We start from the raw sequence: 17,968 nt of genomic DNA, 5'->3' as shown, positions 1-17,968 counted from the left end.
GGGGCACATCAGGAAGTTGAGCAATATGTGGCACGATAAGTTTAAGTACCCCTGCAGAATACGGGGGGGGGGCACAAGTACACACCTAAGGCTTGCTAGTTGGCAGGATAAAACAAACCGGCCCTCAGGGTCAATCACAGACTTTGAGCATAGAAACCGTACCCCCTTCTTAATCAAAATACACACCCTCTCGAATAAGTGGAGTAAACAGAGTGGAACTGGTGACTAAATACGCTAGGAGCTAGACACGGGGAAGTGGAAGGAGACATATGGGTCTCCTGCAGGCAAACCACATCTGCCTGCAGGCGTTTGATGGTGCGGAGCACCGCTGTCCTCTTTACCGGGTTGCCGAGGCCCCGCACATTCCAGGACATCACACAAATATTATCAGCCATAGTCAAAATGTAGCCATACACGGAGCATCAGGCAACCCGGCCAGGGAGGCGAAAGAGGGCACCCAGAAAGGGTGAACCCACTACACCCCATCAGCACAGCCCAGCTATATAGAGAGAGCAACAGGAGTAGTCGCCCAGCCCACACAGTACCGGTGCAGCCCCAGCATAGAGAACAGTCAATAGGAACATCCACAGCATAGGGTAAAATAATAGCAGTAGAGCGACAAAGTACATGCAGGAAAAGCAAAAATCGAACCAAATTCCAGGACCAGAAAAAAGGCAAAAAGGGGGGAACAAAAAGGCAATACACGTCTGCCACGTGTGGGGGAAGGGACGAGTCAATAGGGCATGTCCAGTCACGACCAAGGGGGGGAAACCGGAGAGGGACCACCGATGCAAGTGTAGTCTCCTCAAAATTAGCAACCATGTGAGAGGTAGCAACCATTAGTGCAGCAGAAGAGCTCCCATCATAACAGGAAAAGTGTGTGTAACATCAAGTGCCAAGTATAGGCAGGAGAACCGAAAGGATCCATGACCGGCCGAAAAGAGTACAAAAGTTCCAAAAAGTAGAAACGATCCTCAAAGGTCTTCTCGCCTGGGGGAAGTGGCCGCCCGCAGGGCCCCACCATTAGCATCCAGCCATTGAACAGCAGCAGAAGGCTTATCAAAGAACAACACCTCATCCCGGGCCACCACCCGGAGCCTGGAAGGGTACAGCATAGCGTATTGAACATTCAAGTCCCGCAATCTCCTCTTGACCTCTACGAATTTTGCACGCTGTTTCTGCACCACCGCAGAGTAATCGGGAAACAGGGAGATCCTTGAGTTGTCAATCTTGAGCCTCCCCTGCATTCCCCTGGCTTTAGTAATTGAGGAATTTGAAGATGAAAGTGCGTGGGGGGGGGGGCTCCAGGAGGAAGAGGTCGCATAGGCACCCTATGAGCACGTTCCACCGAAAACATGGAAGTAAAGGATTCTTGCCCAAAAGTAGAGAGCAGCCATTGTTCAATGAAAGCCACAGGATCTTTACCTTCCGCCCGCTCAGGGATCCCAATTGCTCTGATATTACTCCGTCTCTGTAAGATTCCGGTACCTCCGGTACCCTTAATCACCACTTTTCTCTGTAATGCGTCCCACCTTTCTCTTCAGGTGGTACGCATATACCTTTAAGAATGATGATGTCACTGCTGAGCGCCGCAGAGCGGCTATTTCAACCGCCGGCGGTCTCACTCACATTGTTCGTTCAACCTGCCTTGTTATCCACATGCTTTCAAGCCTGTCTCTCGATCGGAACCTCCAGCTATTCCCTTTACCTGGAGCAGACCGGAACCTCGCTACTGATCCCTGTATCTCGCTACCGGACCATTGCTTATCTACTGGACTTCTCTAAACTACTAACATTACAAGTGATAAGTACCCCGCAGGGGAACCCTCCATAACCTTATTGCACTATCTACCTATGCACATTAAGGACTGTTACCACCTATCCATACTATCCTATCATCTGCACTGTTACATAGATTGCTAGCTCTTGAGCCTACTACCATCTATCATCTGTACTGCTGCATAGATTGCTAGCTCTCCTGTCTACTACTATCTATCCTTGCACTGGGTTAGTCTATCCTGTATTTGTCATCTGCTGTCCTCACCACCTGTTAGCTTACTCGATACTAACCTATCTGCATTCCTAAATACCATCTTGAACTCTCCTATACAAAACCTATCAAGTGATTACCATCATTGTCACTGTTCACACCTGTCCCTTCAGCACATCACCTTCATACTATCATATACATACTATCACTCCAGGAACATCTCATTGAGTGTGTATATATCTGTATGTTGAAGCTGACAGGCCCACGGTGATGAGTCCTGGAGAGTTGGATCTGGTATTCAACACATCTCTACATGACTACTGAGTGGAGATTTTGCAGCTGCAAATCCAGCCTATAATAAAAACGCAGGAGCGTTACAGATTGAACGAACCTTAAAAATGGATTCAGCAGAATTACCCACTCAAGTGACACAATTAACACAACAAGTAAAAGCGTTAATACTTGCTCTGACTGACGTACAAGAAAAGAATCAGACTCTGACACAGCAGGTAACCCAGCTCTCACGACTTACTGCTGTTCAGCCTCCTGAACCTAAAATAAACTCTCCTCTAGTGTTTACAGGTGATCGGAAAAAATTTAGTGAATTCAAAAACGCATGTCAATTGCTTTTTTTGTTAAAACCTCGTACATACCCCACTGATCAAATAAAAGTCTGTACCGTTATTTCATACTTGACTGGTGATCCACGGGCCTGGGCAGACTCTCTCTTTGAGAATAATGATCAGATTCTCAACACCTATTCCTTATTCCTAGCGGAACTCGCTAGTTTATACGATGACCCCAATAGGCAGAGTACTGCTGATATTCAGTTGAGGGCCTTAAAACAAGGAAGGAGACCTGTAGAAGACTTTGTATCTGAGTTCAAAAGATGGACCCTGGATTCAGGGTGGAATGACACATCTTTGCGAACTCAATTCAGACTCGGGTTATCGGAAGCTGTTAAAGACAAGCTCGCCCGAGCAGATTTACCTGGCTCTTTGGAGGCCTTGATACAACTTAGTATCAACATCGACAGACGACTGCGAGAAAGAAGGGCTGAAAAGATGGCTATGCCATTGTCTAGTCCTTCTCAGATTTCGGCCGTTGACCCTACTCCCATGGATGTAGGAACCATACGCCCACCTTTAACGACTACTGAACGAGCTAGAAGAACATCCAGAAATCTCTGCATGTACTGCGCATCCTCGGATCATTTGATAAGCACCTGTCCCCTTATCCGCAAAAAAGAGGGTGAGTGTTCACATGTCTTGCTGGGAGGATTAACGACTTCCTTTTCTAACCCCTATCTTTTTGTTCATTTAATATTACAATGGGACCAAACTAGTATCACCACCAAGGCTATGGTTGACACTGGATCTTGTGGAAACTATATTGATACACGCTTTGTTACCTTAAATAAAATACCTATTATTTCAAAATCTAAGCCTGTTTCTGTTAGTTTCATTAATGGTATTCCACTGTCTTCTTGTCCAATTACCAACCAGACACAGGCACTCCTTGCCACTACCAACGAATCACATGTGGAGACCATCACCTTTGACATACTATCCACACCCCATTTTCCTATTATTTTGGGACTTCCCTGGTTACACACACACCAACCAATCATAGATTGGAAAAAACGGACTTTGGTTTTCCCTTCTCACTATTGTGAGAATATGTGTAACCTCCCATCTGCGCATAGTAGGGGGTATGTAGAGTTTGTCATAGTAGGGGGTATGTAGAGTTTGTTTCTCGGGCGAGCTCGTCTTTAACAGCTTCCGATAACCCGAGTCTGAATTGAGTTCGCAAAGATGTGTCATTCCACCCTGAATCAAGGGTCCATCTTTTGAACTCAGATACAAAGTCTTCTACAGGTCTCCTTCCTTGTTTTAAGGCACTCAACTGAATATCAGCAGTACAGTATTGGGGTCATCGTATAAATTAGCGAGTTCCGCTAGGAATAAGGAATAGGTGTTGAGAATCTGATCATTATTCTCAAAGAGAGAGTCTGCCCAGGCCCGTGGATCACCCGTCAAGTATGAAATAACGGTACAGACTTTTATTTGATCAGTGGGGTATGTACGAGGTTTTAACAAAAAAAGCAATTGACATGCGTTTTTGAATTCACTCAATTTTTTCCGATCACCTGTAAACGCTAGAGGAGAGTTTATTTTAGGTTCAGGAGGCTGAACAGCAGTAAGTCGTGAGAGCTGGGTTACCTGCTGTGTCAGAGTCTGATTCTTTTCTTGTACGTCAGTCAGAGCAAGTATTAACGCTTTTACTTGTTGTGTTAATTGTGTCACTTGAGTGGGTAATTCTGCTGAATCCATTTTTAAGGTTTGTTCAATCTGTAACGCTCCTGCGTTTTTTATTATAGGCTGGATTTGCAGCTGCAAAATCTCCACTCAGTAGTCATGAGATGTGAGATGTGTTGAATACCAGATCCAACTCTCCAGGACTCATCACCGTGGGCCTGTCAGCTTCAACATACAGATATATACACACTCAATGAGATGTTCCTGGAGTGATAGTATGTATATGATAGTATGAAGGTGATGTGCTGAAGGGACAGGTGTGAACAGTGACAAGGATGGTAATCACTTGATAGGTTTTGTATAGGAGAGTTCAAGATGGTATTTAGGAATGCAGATAGGTTAGTATCGAGTAAGCTAACAGGTGGTGAGGACAGCAGATGACAAATACAAGATAGACTAACCCAGTGCAAGGATAGATAGTAGTAGACAGGAGAGCTAGCAATCTATGCAGCAGTGCAGATGATAGATGGTAGTAGGCTCAAGAGCTAGCAATCTATGTAACAGTGCAGATGATAGGATAGTATGGATAGGTGGTAACAGTCCTTACTGTGCATAGGTAGATAGTGCAAAAAGGTTATAGAGGGTTCCCCTGCGGGGTACTTATCACTTGTAATGTTAGTAGTTTAGAGAAGTCCAGTAGATAAGGAATGGTCCGGTAGCGAGATACAGGGATCAGTAGCGAGGTTCCGGTCTGCTCCAGGTAAAGGGAATAGCTGGAGGTTCCGATCGAGAGACAGGCTTGAAAGCATGTGGATAACAAGGCAGGTTGAACGAACAATGTGAGTGAGACCGCCAGCGGTTAAAATAGCCGCTCTGCGGCGCTCAGCAGTGACATCATCGTTCTTAAAGGTATATGCGTACCACCTGAAGAGAAAGGTGGGACGCATTACAGAGAAAAGTGGTGATTAAGGGTACCGGAGGTACCGGAATCTTACAGAGATGGAGTAATATCAGAGCAATTGGGATCCCTGAGCGGGTGGAAGGTAAAGATCCTGTGGCTTTCATTGAACAATGGCTGCTCTCTACTTTTGGGCAAGAATCCTTTACTTCCATGTTTTCGGTGGAACGTGCTCATAGGGTGCCTATGCGACCTCTTCCTCCTGGAGCCCCCCCCCGCGCACTTTCATCTTCAAATTCCTCAATTACTAAAGCCAGGGGAATGCAGAGGAGGCTCAAGATTGACAACTCAAGGATCTCCCTGTTTCCCGATTACTCTGCGGTGGTGCAGAAACAGCGTGCAAAATTCGTAGAGGTCAAGAGGAGATTGCGGGACTTGAATGTTCAATACGCTATGCTGTACCCTTCCAGGCTCCGGGTGGTGGCCCGGGATGAGGTGTTGTTCTTTGATAAGCCTTCTGCTGCTGTTCAATGGCTGGATGCTAATGGTGGGGCCCTGCGGGCGGCCACTTCCCCCAGGCGAGAAGACCTTTGAGGATCGTTTCTACTTTTTGGAACTTTTGTACTCTTTTCGGCCGGTCATGGATCCTTTCGGTTCTCCTGCCTATACTTGGCACTTGATGTTACACACACTTTTCCTGTTATAATGGGAGCTCTTCTGCTGCACTAATGGTTGCTACCTCTCAAATGGTTGCTAATTTTGAGGAGACTACACTTGCATCGGTGGTCCCTCTCCGGTTTCCCCCCCTTGGTCGTGACTGGACATGCCCTATTGACTCGTCCCTTCCCCCACACGTGGCAGACGTGTATTGCCTTTTTGTTCCCCCCTTTTTGCCTTTTTTCTGGTCCTGGACTTTGGTTCGATTTTTTCTTTTCCTGCATGTACTTTGTCGCTCTACTGCTATTATTTTACCCTATGCTGTGGATGTTTCTATTGACTGTTCTCTATGCTGGGGCTGCACCGGTACTGTGTGGGCTGGGCGACTACTCCTGTTGCTCTCTCTATATAGCTGGGCTGTGCCGATGGGGTGTAGTGGGTTCACCCTTTCTGGGTGCCCTCTTTCGCCTCCCTGGCCGGGTTGCCTGACGCTCCGTGTATGGCTACATTTTGACTATGGCTGATAATATTTGTGTGATGTCCTGGAATGTGCGGGGCCTCGGCAACCCGGTAAAGAGGACAGCGGTGCTCCGCACCATCAAACGCCTGCAGGCAGATGTGGTTTGCCTGCAGGAGACCCATATGTCTCCTTCCACTTCCCCGTGTCTAGCTCCTAGCGTATTTAGTCACCAGTTCCACTCTGTTTACTCCACTTATTCGAGAGGGTGTGTATTTTGATTAAGAAGGGGGTACGGTTTCTATGCTCAAAGTCTGTGATTGACCCTGAGGGCCGGTTTGTTTTATCCTGCCAACTAGCAAGCCTTAGGTGTGTACTTGTGCCCCCCCGTATTCTGCAGGGGTACTTAAACTTATCGTGCCACATATTGCTCAACTTCCTGATGTGCCCCTGCTGATGTTGGGGGACTTTACTGCTGTACTTGACTCTGCCTGGGATAGGTTTTCCTCTCACTCCGGTGGACCTATGCTGGCCGGGGGGGCTATGCCCCTTGCTCGGTTGGTGGGTGAACTCGGACTGACAGATGTCTGGAGGATGGGCCACCCTGAGGTATGAAAATTTTCGTGCTTCTCGGCGTCACACTCGGGATTGTCTAGGATAGATCTGGGGCTGGGTAATGGTTCGCTACTGCCTCTGGTGGTCGTGGCGGGAAAATCCCTTTGGAAACTCAATGCATTCTGGCTGACGCTCTTTCCTAGTCCTGATCCCCTGCCACCCAAACTAACGTCCTTTTTTGCTGAAAATTTGGAATCCGCAGAGGTGGGGGTGGTGTGGGATGCGGCTAAGGCATTCATGGGAGGTCAGTTTATACCTACGGTTAATGTCATTAAAACGGACACCAGGCAATGGGAGAATACTGTATTGGACGCAGTGACTAGAGCGGAGGAAACTTATGATAGGGACCCGTCAGATGATACTCAGAGGTCGTGGCTGGCTGCCCAATCTATGGCCAAGTCGGTCTCGATTCAAAAGGCTGAAAACAAGCACTTCTTCTTGCAGCAGAGGTATTTTGAGAAGGGAGAAAACACGGGTCATATGTTGGCCATGCTGGTTCGCTCGCAGCAGCCTGCGGCATTTATACCCCAGATTAAGGATCCTCAGGGGGTGCTCTGGCACGCCACGGCTGACATACGGAGAGTACTTGGGAAGTTTTATGCTGATCTTTACTCCTCTAAGATCTCGGCTGACTCACGAGAAATTGCCGATTTTTTTGGCTTCCTGCGATTTGCCTTCTCTGTCTGCCTGGGACGTGGCTGTGCTTGGGGCCCCCCTTACGGAAAACGAACTTTATGCGGCCTTGAAATCTACTAAGCCTGGTAAATCTCCAGGGGCTGATGGTATCCCGTCGGAGGTTTAAAGCCGATACGCTGAACAGTTGGTGCCCGTGCTGCTGCGGGTATATAACGAAGCCTACCGTATTGGCCGCTGTTAGGAATGCTTCCTGAGCACACTGATGTGCTGTCATGAATCTGCAAGGGTTAACCTAGAGCAGACTAATTGCAGTAATTGGCAAAGAGGCTGCCTTATTTAAACAGCTCAGAAGCACTGTGTCTTTTCTGACTTTTCCTGTGTTCCTGAAGCCTGCTTCCTGTTACCTGTTTGATATCCGTTTTGACCTTTGGCTTGTTCCTGACCTTGTTGACCTGCTGCCCGTCCTGACCCCCGGCTTGTTTGACCATTCTCTCGGATCTCCCTTGTCTGCTTATCTGCCTTCGGATCATGACCGGCTTCTCCCTTGGTGGGGCGACCCTGAGGACTGCGACCTGGTATCCACACGCAGCAAAATCCATCCTCCCCACTAGAGGCTCTTGCGAAAACTGGTGGATACTTAGATTCCGCAACTCAGGTTAGCCTGTGTCACTTACCTTGGGGGTTCCCGTCTAAGCTCCGCCCTCTGGCACACGTGGGGCCTTCCTCTGCCATCAGGCTACCACTTGTATCCCTAACAGTACAAATCAGCCATGACGGAGCCTGCAAGAGAAGCCTCACGGTTGGAAGAGATCTGCCAACACCTCGCAGCCCTGTCTCAAACCGTAAAGTCGCTTCAAGACGGCTACACACAGCTAGAGGAACGGCTGCGCTCTACGACACTTCAGGGGGATCCTCCTGTATTATCTGCTTCCTCTCCTGCTGCAGCACTCTCTGCACCTGCTTCTGGCCCTACCGTAGTGATGCTGCCACCAGAACCTCGAGTTCCTGCTCCCGAAAAAAATATTCCGGGGATCGCGGTAAATTCCAAGCCTTTCGCAACGCCTGCCAGCTGTATTTCTCCCTGCAACCTCGAAACTTTTCTTTGGAGACCACCAACTAATCGTGCCTAAAAACGGCTTTTTAAGGCTCTAAAAGACAAAAATATAGTCATTTTGACGAAATTTTTTTTCTGACCTTTGGTGACCAAATGCAGTTATTTTGGCTAAAAAATGATTTTTAGACACTTGGAGACCAAAACAGAGTAATTTTGACCGAAAATTGATATGATTCTGTCAGGAATTCTGTTCCAAAAGCGGTACAATTCTTTTCATGGAAATTTGGCGTTATGTATTATAGGCCTACAATTCTTAGTAATTACTGACTTAAACCTGACCAAAACAAGACTCTAGTAGACATCCCAGATGTGATAAATTTGAAACACAAAATATTATTATTAAAAATTTTATTATTTTATTATTTAATATATAATATATATAATAAAATTATATTAAAATTATATTATTGATTAGATTATAATTCATGCGTTATATATTATATATATATGTGTGTGTGTATATATATATATATATATATATATATATAACGCATGAATTATAGTCGAATCAATAATATAATTTTATATATATATATATATATATGTGTGTGTGTATATAGGTATATATATATATATATATATATATATATATATACATATAAACATATATGCATATATATAATATAAAATGTGTTATGTGTTTTGTGCAACGGTTTTTTTTTTGAATTTCCTTCCCTAGTTCCGCTCCCATGCAGCATTGCTGCTGCAGGGAACGGAACTAGGAAGTCATCATACCGACAGACGAGTGGCGGAGATCTCGGCTGGCGGTCACAGCAATGAGAGCTCATCGCTGGATCGCCAGGATAAGGTAAGAGAAGCTCCGCTGCGCTGTCTGCACGCTCTGCCCATTGACCCCGAGCGTGACTCGGGGATACCGCTAATAGCAGAAAATTCCTACCCCGAGTCACGCTCGGGGATACCGCTAAGGCGGTTAAGACACTAAAAGACAAAAATACATTAATTTTGACTAGTTTTTTTCAGATCTTTGGTGACCAAATGCATTTATTGTGACTAAAAAAGGCTTTTTAGACACCTGGAGACCAAAATAGAGTCATTTTGACCGAATTTTTTTTCAGGCAATTGGAGCCCAAATGGCCAGTTATAGACAAATCTTGTCTAAAACCGGCTTTTTAAGGGTCTAAAAGACAAAAATGCAGTCATTTTGACTAATTTTTTTATCAGACCTTTGGTGACCAAATGCAGATATTTTGACTAAAAAAAGGCTTTTTAGACACTTGGAGACCAAAATAGAGTCATTTTGACCAAAACAATCTTTCAGGCCATTTGAGCCCAAATGTCTAAAATCGTGCCTAAAACCCGCGTTTTATGGCTCTAATAGACAAAAATACAGTCAATTTGACTAAATTTGTTTTTCATACCTTTGGTGACCAAATGCAGTTATTTTGACTAAAAAAGGAAGGCTTTTTAGACACTTGGAGACCAAAATCGAGTCATTTTGACCCAAAAAATTTCTTCAGGCTATTGGAGCCAAATGTCTAAAATCTTGTCTAAAACCAGCTTTTTAAGGCTCTCAAAGAAAAAAATATAGTCATTTTGACTAAATTTTTTTTCAGACCTTTGGTGACCAAATGCCATTATTTTGACTAACAAAAGGTTTTTAGACACTTGGAGACCAAAATAGAGTCATTTTGACCAAAACATTTTTTTCAGGCCATTGGAGCCCAAATGGTCGGTTTTAAACAAATCTTGTCTAAAACCGTCTTTTTAAGGCTGTAAAAGACAAAAAATACAGTAATTGTGACTAAATTTTTTTTCACACCTTTGGTGACCAAATGCCGTTATTTTGACTAACAAAAGGTTTTTAGACACTTGGAGACCAAAATAGAGTATTTTTGACCAAAACATTTTTTTCAGGCCATTGGAGCCAAATGTCTAATATCTTGTCTAAAACCGGCTTTTTAAGGCTCTAAAAGACAAAAATACAGTAATTTTGACAAAAGTATTTTTCAGACCTTTGGTGACCAAATTCAGTTATTTTGGAAAAAAAGGCTTTTTAGACACTTGGAGACCAAAATAGAGTCATTTTGACCAAAAATTTTTTTTCAGGCCATTGGAGCCCAAATGGCCGGTTTTAGACAAATCTGGTCTAAAACCGGCTTTTTAAGACACTAAAAGACAAAAATACATTAATTTTGACTAGTTTTTTTCAGACCTTTGGTGACCAAATGCATTTATTTATACTAAAAAAAAGGCTTTTTTAGACACTTGGAGACCAAAATAGAGTCATTTTAACAAAAAAATTTCAGGCCATTGGAGCCCAAAAATCTAAAATCTTGTCTAAAACCGGCTTTTCAAGGCTCTAAAAGATCACCTGTGCGATTTTTTGATCATGCGCTATAAACAAAAAGAGGGCGTCAATTTTGCAAAAATAGCAATATTTTTCACATTTTTTATATGAAATTCACCAAAAAAATGTAAAAATCAAAGTTTTTTAACATTTTCGGCCAATTTGTTTATGCTACATATGTTTGGTAAAAAAAATCGCAAAAAGCGTATTTTGATTGGTTTGCGCAAAAGTTATCGCGTTTACTAACAAAGGGAAAGATTTTTGTCATTTTTGTTGGTTTTTTTTTCAACGCGTAATTGAGATTTTTTTTGCGGTACCGCAAAATTGCGGCAGAAAGATCGGACCCTTGACTGACATTTTTGACACTTTCGGGGTTACCAGTGACATTTCTACAGTAATTAGTGCTATACATATGCACTGTACCTGTAAAATTACACTGGCAGTGAAGGGGTTAACTTTTTTTGAGAGGGAGGGGCTGTGTGTGTCCCTAGGGGCGTGATTCTAACTGTGATTGGCTGTGGCTTGAGCTGTAGGAACAGTGATCAACAGTCCTACATAGTAGAAACGTATGATCACTGTTTCTACACAGGGGAGAATGACAGGCGGCTTGTTTACAACAGTCGCCTGACTTTCTCCCTCTGCAGTGACGATCGCCGAGTGACCGGCGGACATCGGGTCCGCCGGTCACACTTGCAAGGATCCAAGACCACGCGGGAGCTCGCCTCCGGGGGCGCGCGCTCGCTCCCTAGACCCTCACAGGCTAGCAACATAGATCAACATCACTTTGCCTGTGAGGGGCTTACTGCCGACGTAAATAGTCGTGCGGCAGTCGGCAAGTGGTTTAGGCTCTAAAAGACAAAAATAAAGTCACTTTGACTAATTTTTTTTAGACCTTTGGTGACAAAATGCAGTTATTTTGACTAAAAAAGGCTTTTTTAGACACTTGGAGACCAAAATTGAGTAATTTTCACCAACAAATTTTTTTCAGGCCATTGGAGCCCAAATGGCCGGTTTTAGACAACTCTTATCTAAAACCGGCTTTTTAAGGCTCTAAAAGACAAAAATACAGTCATTTTGACAAATTTTTTTTAGACCTTTGGTGACCAAATGCAGTTATTTATACTATAAAAGGCTTTTTTAGACACTTGGAGACCAAAATAGAGTCATTTTAACAAAAAAATTTTCAGGCCATTGGAGCCCAAATATCTAAAATCTTGTCTAAAACCGGCTTTTCAAGGCTCTAAAAGAAAAAAAAAAACAGTCAATTTGACTAAATGTTGTTCAGATCTTTGGTGTCCAAATGCATTTATTGTGACTAAAAAGGCCTTTTAGACACTTGGAGACCAAAATAGAGTCATTTTGACCAAAACATTTTTTTAAGGCCATTGGAGCCAAATGTCTAAAATTTTGTCTAAAACCAGCATTTTAAGGCTCTAAAAGACAAAAATATAGTCATTTTGACTAAATTTTTTTTCAGACCTTTGGTTACCAAATGCAGTTATTTTGACTAAAAAGGCTTTTTAGACACTTGGAGACCAAAATAGAGTCATTTTGACCGAATTTTTTTTAGGCAATTGGAGCCCAAATGGCCAGTTATAGACAAATCTTGTCTAAAACCGTCTTTTTAAGGCTCTAAAAGACAAAAATACAGTCATTTTGACTAATTTTTTTTATCAGACCTTTGGTGACCAAATGCAGTTATTTTGACTAAAAAAGGCTTTTTAGACACGTGGAGACCAAAATAGAGTCATTTTGACCAAAAAAACCTTTCAGGCCATTTGAGCCCAAATGTCTAAAATCGTGCCTAAAACCCGCGTTTTAAGGCTCTAAAAGACAAAAATACAGTCAATTTGACTAAATGTGTTTTTCATACCTTTGGTGACCAAATTCAGTTATTTTGACTAAAAAGGGAATGCTTTTTAGACTCTTGGAGGCCAAAATCGAGTCATTTTGACCCAAAAAAATTTTTCAGGCTATTGGAGCCAAATGTCTAAAATCTTGTCTAAAACCGGCTTTTTAAGGCTCTAAAAAAAAAAAATATAGTCATTTGGACTTAATTTTTTTCAGACCTTTTGTGACCAAATGCAGTTATTTTGACTTAAAAAGGCTTTTTAGACACTTGGAGACCAAAATAGAGTCATTTTAACTAAAAAATTATTTTCAGGCCATTGTTGCCCAAATGGCTGGTTTTAGACAAATCTTGTCTTAAACCGGCTTTTTAAGGCTCTAAAAGACAAAAATACAGTCATTTTGACTAAATTGTTTTTCAGACCTTTGGTGACCAAATGCCGTTATTTTGACTAACGAAAGGTTTTTAGACACTTGGAGACCAAAATAGAGTCATTTTGACCAAAACATTTTTTCAGGCCAATCGAGCCCAAATGGCCGGTTTTAAACAAATCTTGTCTAAAACCGGCTTTTAAGGCTGTAAAAGACAAAAAATACAGTAATTTTGACTAAATTTTTTTCAGACCTTTGGTGACCAAATGCCGTTATTTTGACTAACAAAAGATTTTTTAGACACTTGGAGACCAAAATAGAGTATTTCTGACCAAAACATTTTTTTCAGGCCATTGGAGCCAAATGTCTAAAATCTTGTCTAAAACCGGCTTTTTAAGGCTTTAAAAGACAAAAATATAGTCATTTTGACTAAAGTATTTTTCAGACCTTTGGTGACCAAATGCAGTTATTTTGACTAAAAAGGCTTTTTAGACACTTGGAGACCAAAATAGAGTCATTTTGACCAAAAAGTTTTTTTCAGGCCATTGGAGCCCAAATGGCCGGTTTTAGACAAATCTGGTCTAAAACCGGCTATTTAAGACACTAAAAGACAAAAATACATTAATTTTGACTAATTTTTTCAGACCTTTGCTGACCAAATGCATTTATTTATACTAAAAAAGACTTTTTTAGACACTTGGAGACCAAAATAGAGTAATTTTAACAAAAAAATTTTTCAGGCCATTGGAGCCCAAAAATCTAAAATCTTGTCTAAAACCGGCTTTTCAAGGCACTAAAAGACAAAAATACAGTCAATTTGACTAAATTTTTTTTCAGATCTTTCGTGACCAAATGCAGTTATTTTGACTAAAAAGGCTTTTTAGACACTTGGAGACCAAAATAGAGTCATTTTGACCAAAACATTTTTTTCAGGCCATTGGAGCCAAATGTCTAAAATCTTGTCTAAAACCGGCTTTTTAAGGCTCTAAAAGACAAAAATATAGTAATTTTGACTACATTTTTTTTCAGACCTTTGGTTACCAAATGCAGTTATTTTGACTAAAAAAGGCTTTTTAGACACTTGGAGACCAAAATAGAGTCATTTTGACCGATTTTTTTCAGGCAATTGGAGCCCAAATGGCCAGTTATAGACAAATCTTGTCTAAAACCGGCTTTTTAAGGCTCTAAAAGACAAAAATACAGTCATTTTGACTAAATTGTTTTTCAGACCTTTGGTGACCAAATGCCGTTATTTTGACTAACGAAAGGTTTTTAGACACTTGGAGACCAAAATAGAGTCATTTTGACCAAAACATTTTTTCAGGCCAATCGAGCCCAAATGGCGGGTTTTAAACAAATCTTGTCTAAAACCGGCTTTTAAGGCTGTAAAAGACAAAAAATACAGTAATTTTGACTAAATTTTTTTCAGACCTTTGGTGACCAAATGCCGTTATTTTGACTAACAAAAGATTTTTTAGACACTTGGAGACCAAAATAGAGTATTTCTGACCAAAACATTTTTTTCAGGCCATTGGAGCCAAATGTCTAAAATCTTGTCTAAAACCGGCTTTTTAAGGCTTTAAAAGACAAAAATATAGTCATTTTGACTAAAGTATTTTTCAGACCTTTGGTGACCAAATGCAGTTATTTTGACTAAAAAAGGCTTTTTAGACACTTGGAGACCAAAATAGAGTCATTTTGACCAAAAAGTTTTTTTCAGGCCATTGGAGCCCAAATGGCCGGTTTTAGACAAATCTGGTCTAAAACCGGCTTTTTAAGACACTAAAAGACAAAAATACATTAATTTTGACTAATTTTTTCAGACCTTTGCTGACCAAAAAGACGTTTTTAGACACTTGGAGACCAAAATAGAGTCATTTTGACCAAAACATTTTTTTCAGGCCATTGGAGCCAAATGTCTAAAATCTTGTCTAAAACCGGCTTTTTAAGGCTCTAAAAGACAAAAATATAGTAATTTTGACTACATTTTTTTTCAGACCTTTGGTTACCAAATGCAGTTATTTTGACTAAAAAAGGCTTTTTAGACACTTGGAGACCAAAATAGAGTCATTTTGACCGATTTTTTTTCAGGCAATTGGAGCCCAAAAGGCCAGTTATAGACAAATCTTGTCTAAAACCGGCTTTTTAAGGCTCTAAAAGACAAAAATACAGTCATCTTGACAATTTTTTTAATAAGACCTTTGGTGACCAAATGCAGTTATTTTGACTAAAAAAGGCTTTTTAGACACTTGGAGACAAAAATAGAGTCATTTTGACCAAACATTTTTTTCAGGCCATTGAAACTCAAATGGCCGGTTTTAGACAAATCGTGTCTAAAACCGGCTATTTACCACTTAACCCCCGGAAGATTTGACCCCCTTCCTGACCAGGGCCTATTTTGCGATTCGGCACTGCGTTGACTTTAACGGACAATTGCGCGGTCGTGCGACGCTGTACCTAAACAAATTTGACTTCCTTTCTTTCCCACAAACAGAGCTTTCTTTTGGTGGTATTTGATCACCTGTGCGATTTTTTGATCATGCACTATAAACAAAAAAAAGCGTCAATTTTGCAAAAATAGCAATATTTTTCACCTTTTTTTACATGAAATTCCCCAAAAAAATGTGAAAATCAAAATTTTTTAACATTTTCGGCCAATTTGTTTTATGCTACATATGTTTGGTAAAAAAAATAAGCGTATTTTCATTGGTTTGCGCAAAAGTTATCGCGTTTACTAACAAAGGGAAAGATTTTTGTTGTTTTTGTAGTTTTTTTTTCAACGCGTAATGGCGGCGATCTGCGATTTTTTTTGCGGTACTGCAAAATTGCGGCAGACAGATCGGACCCTTGACTGACATTTTTGACACTTTTGGGGTTACCAGTGACATTTCTACAGTAATCAGTGCTATACATATGTACTGTTACTGTAAAATTACACTGGCAGTGAAGGGGGTTAACTTTTTTTGAGAGGGAGGGGCTGTGTGTGTCCCTCGGGGCGTGATTCTAACTGTGATTGGTTGTGGCTTGAGCTGTAGGAACAGTGATCAACGGTCCTACATAGTAGAACCGTATGATCACTGTTTCTACACAGGGGAGAATGAAAGGCGGCTTGTTTACATCAGTCGCCTGACTTTCTCCCTCTGCAGTGACGATCGCCGAGTGACCAGCGAACATCGGGTCCGCCGGTCACACGTGCGGGGGATCTGTGACCACGCGGGAGCGCGCCTCCGGGGGCGCGTGCTCGCTCCCTAGACCCTCACAAGCTAGCAACGTAGATCAACATCACTTTGTCTGTGAGGGGCTTACTGCCGACGTAAATAGTCGTGCGGCAGTCGGCAAGTGGTTAAGGCTCTAAAAGACAAAAATAAAGACACTTTGACTAATTTTTTTTTTTAGACCTTTGGTGACGAAATGCAGTTATTTTGACTAAAAAAGGCTTTTTAGACACTTGGAGACCAAAACTGAGTCATTTTGACCAAAAACATTTTTTCATGCCATTGGAGCCCAAATGGCCGGTTTTAGACAACTCTTGTCTAAAACCGGATTTTTAAGGCTCTAAAAGACAAAAAATACAGTCATTTTGACTAAATTTTTTTCAGACCTTTGGTGACCAAATGCCGTTATTTTGACTAACAAAAGGTTTTTAGACACTTGGAGACCAAAATAGAGTATTTTTGACCAAAACATTTTTTTCAGGCCATTTTAGCCAAATGTCTAAAATCGTGCCTTAAACCGGCTTTTTAAGGCTCTCAAAGAAAAAATAGAGTCATTTGGACTTAATTTTTTTCAGACCTTTGGTGACCAAATGCAGTTATTTTGACTTAAAAAGGCTTTTTAGACACTTGGAGACCGAAATAGAGTCATTTTAACTAAAAAATAATTTTCAGGCCATTGGAGCCCAAATGGCCGGTTTTAGACAAATCTTGTCTTAAACCGGCTTTTTAAGGCTCTAAAAGACAAAAATACAGTCATTTTGACTAAATTGTTTTTCAGACCTTTGGTGACCAAATGCCGTTATTTTGACTAACAAAAGGTTTTTAGACACTTGGAGACCAAAATAGAGTCATTTTGACCAAAACATTTTTTTCAGGCCATTGGAGCCCAAATTGCCGGTTTTAAACAAATCTTGTCTAAAACCGGCTTTTTATGGCTGTAAAAGACAAAAAATACAGTAATTTTGACTAATTTTTTTTCAGAACTTTGGTGACCAAATGCCGTTATTTTGACTAACAAAAGGTTTTTAGACACTTGGAGACCAAAATAGAGTATTTTTGACCAAAACATTGTTTTCAGGCCATTGGAGCCAAATGTCTAAAATCTTGTCTAAAACCGGCTTTTTAAGGCTCTAAAAGACAAAAATATAGTCATTTTAAAGAAAATTTTTTTTCTGACCTTTGGTGACCAAATGCAGTTATTTTGACTAAAAAACGATTTTTAGACACTTGGAGACCAAAACAGAGTAATTTTGACCGAAAATTTCTTTTCAGGCCATTGGAGCCCAAATGGCCGGTTTTAGACAAATCTTGTCTAAAACCGGCTTTTTAACCACTTTACCACCGGAGGATTTTGCTGTCTTCCGTCCAGGCCACTTTTTGCGATTCGGCGATGTGCGACTTCAACTGACAATTGCGCGGTCGTGCGACGCCGTACCCAAACGAAATTTACGTCCTTTTTTTCCCACAAACAGAGCTTTATTTTGGTGGTATTTGATCACCTGTGCGATTTTTACTTTTTGCGCTATAAACAAAAAAAGAGCGTTTATTTTGAAAAAATAACAATATTTTTAACATTTTTTTATATGAAATTCCCCCCAAA

Source organism: Pelophylax lessonae (genome assembly GCF_965119305.1).
Source record: "Pelophylax lessonae genome assembly, chromosome: 5".
Lineage (NCBI taxonomy): Eukaryota > Metazoa > Chordata > Amphibia > Anura > Ranidae > Pelophylax > Pelophylax lessonae.
This window is presented reverse-complemented; position numbering follows the sequence as displayed.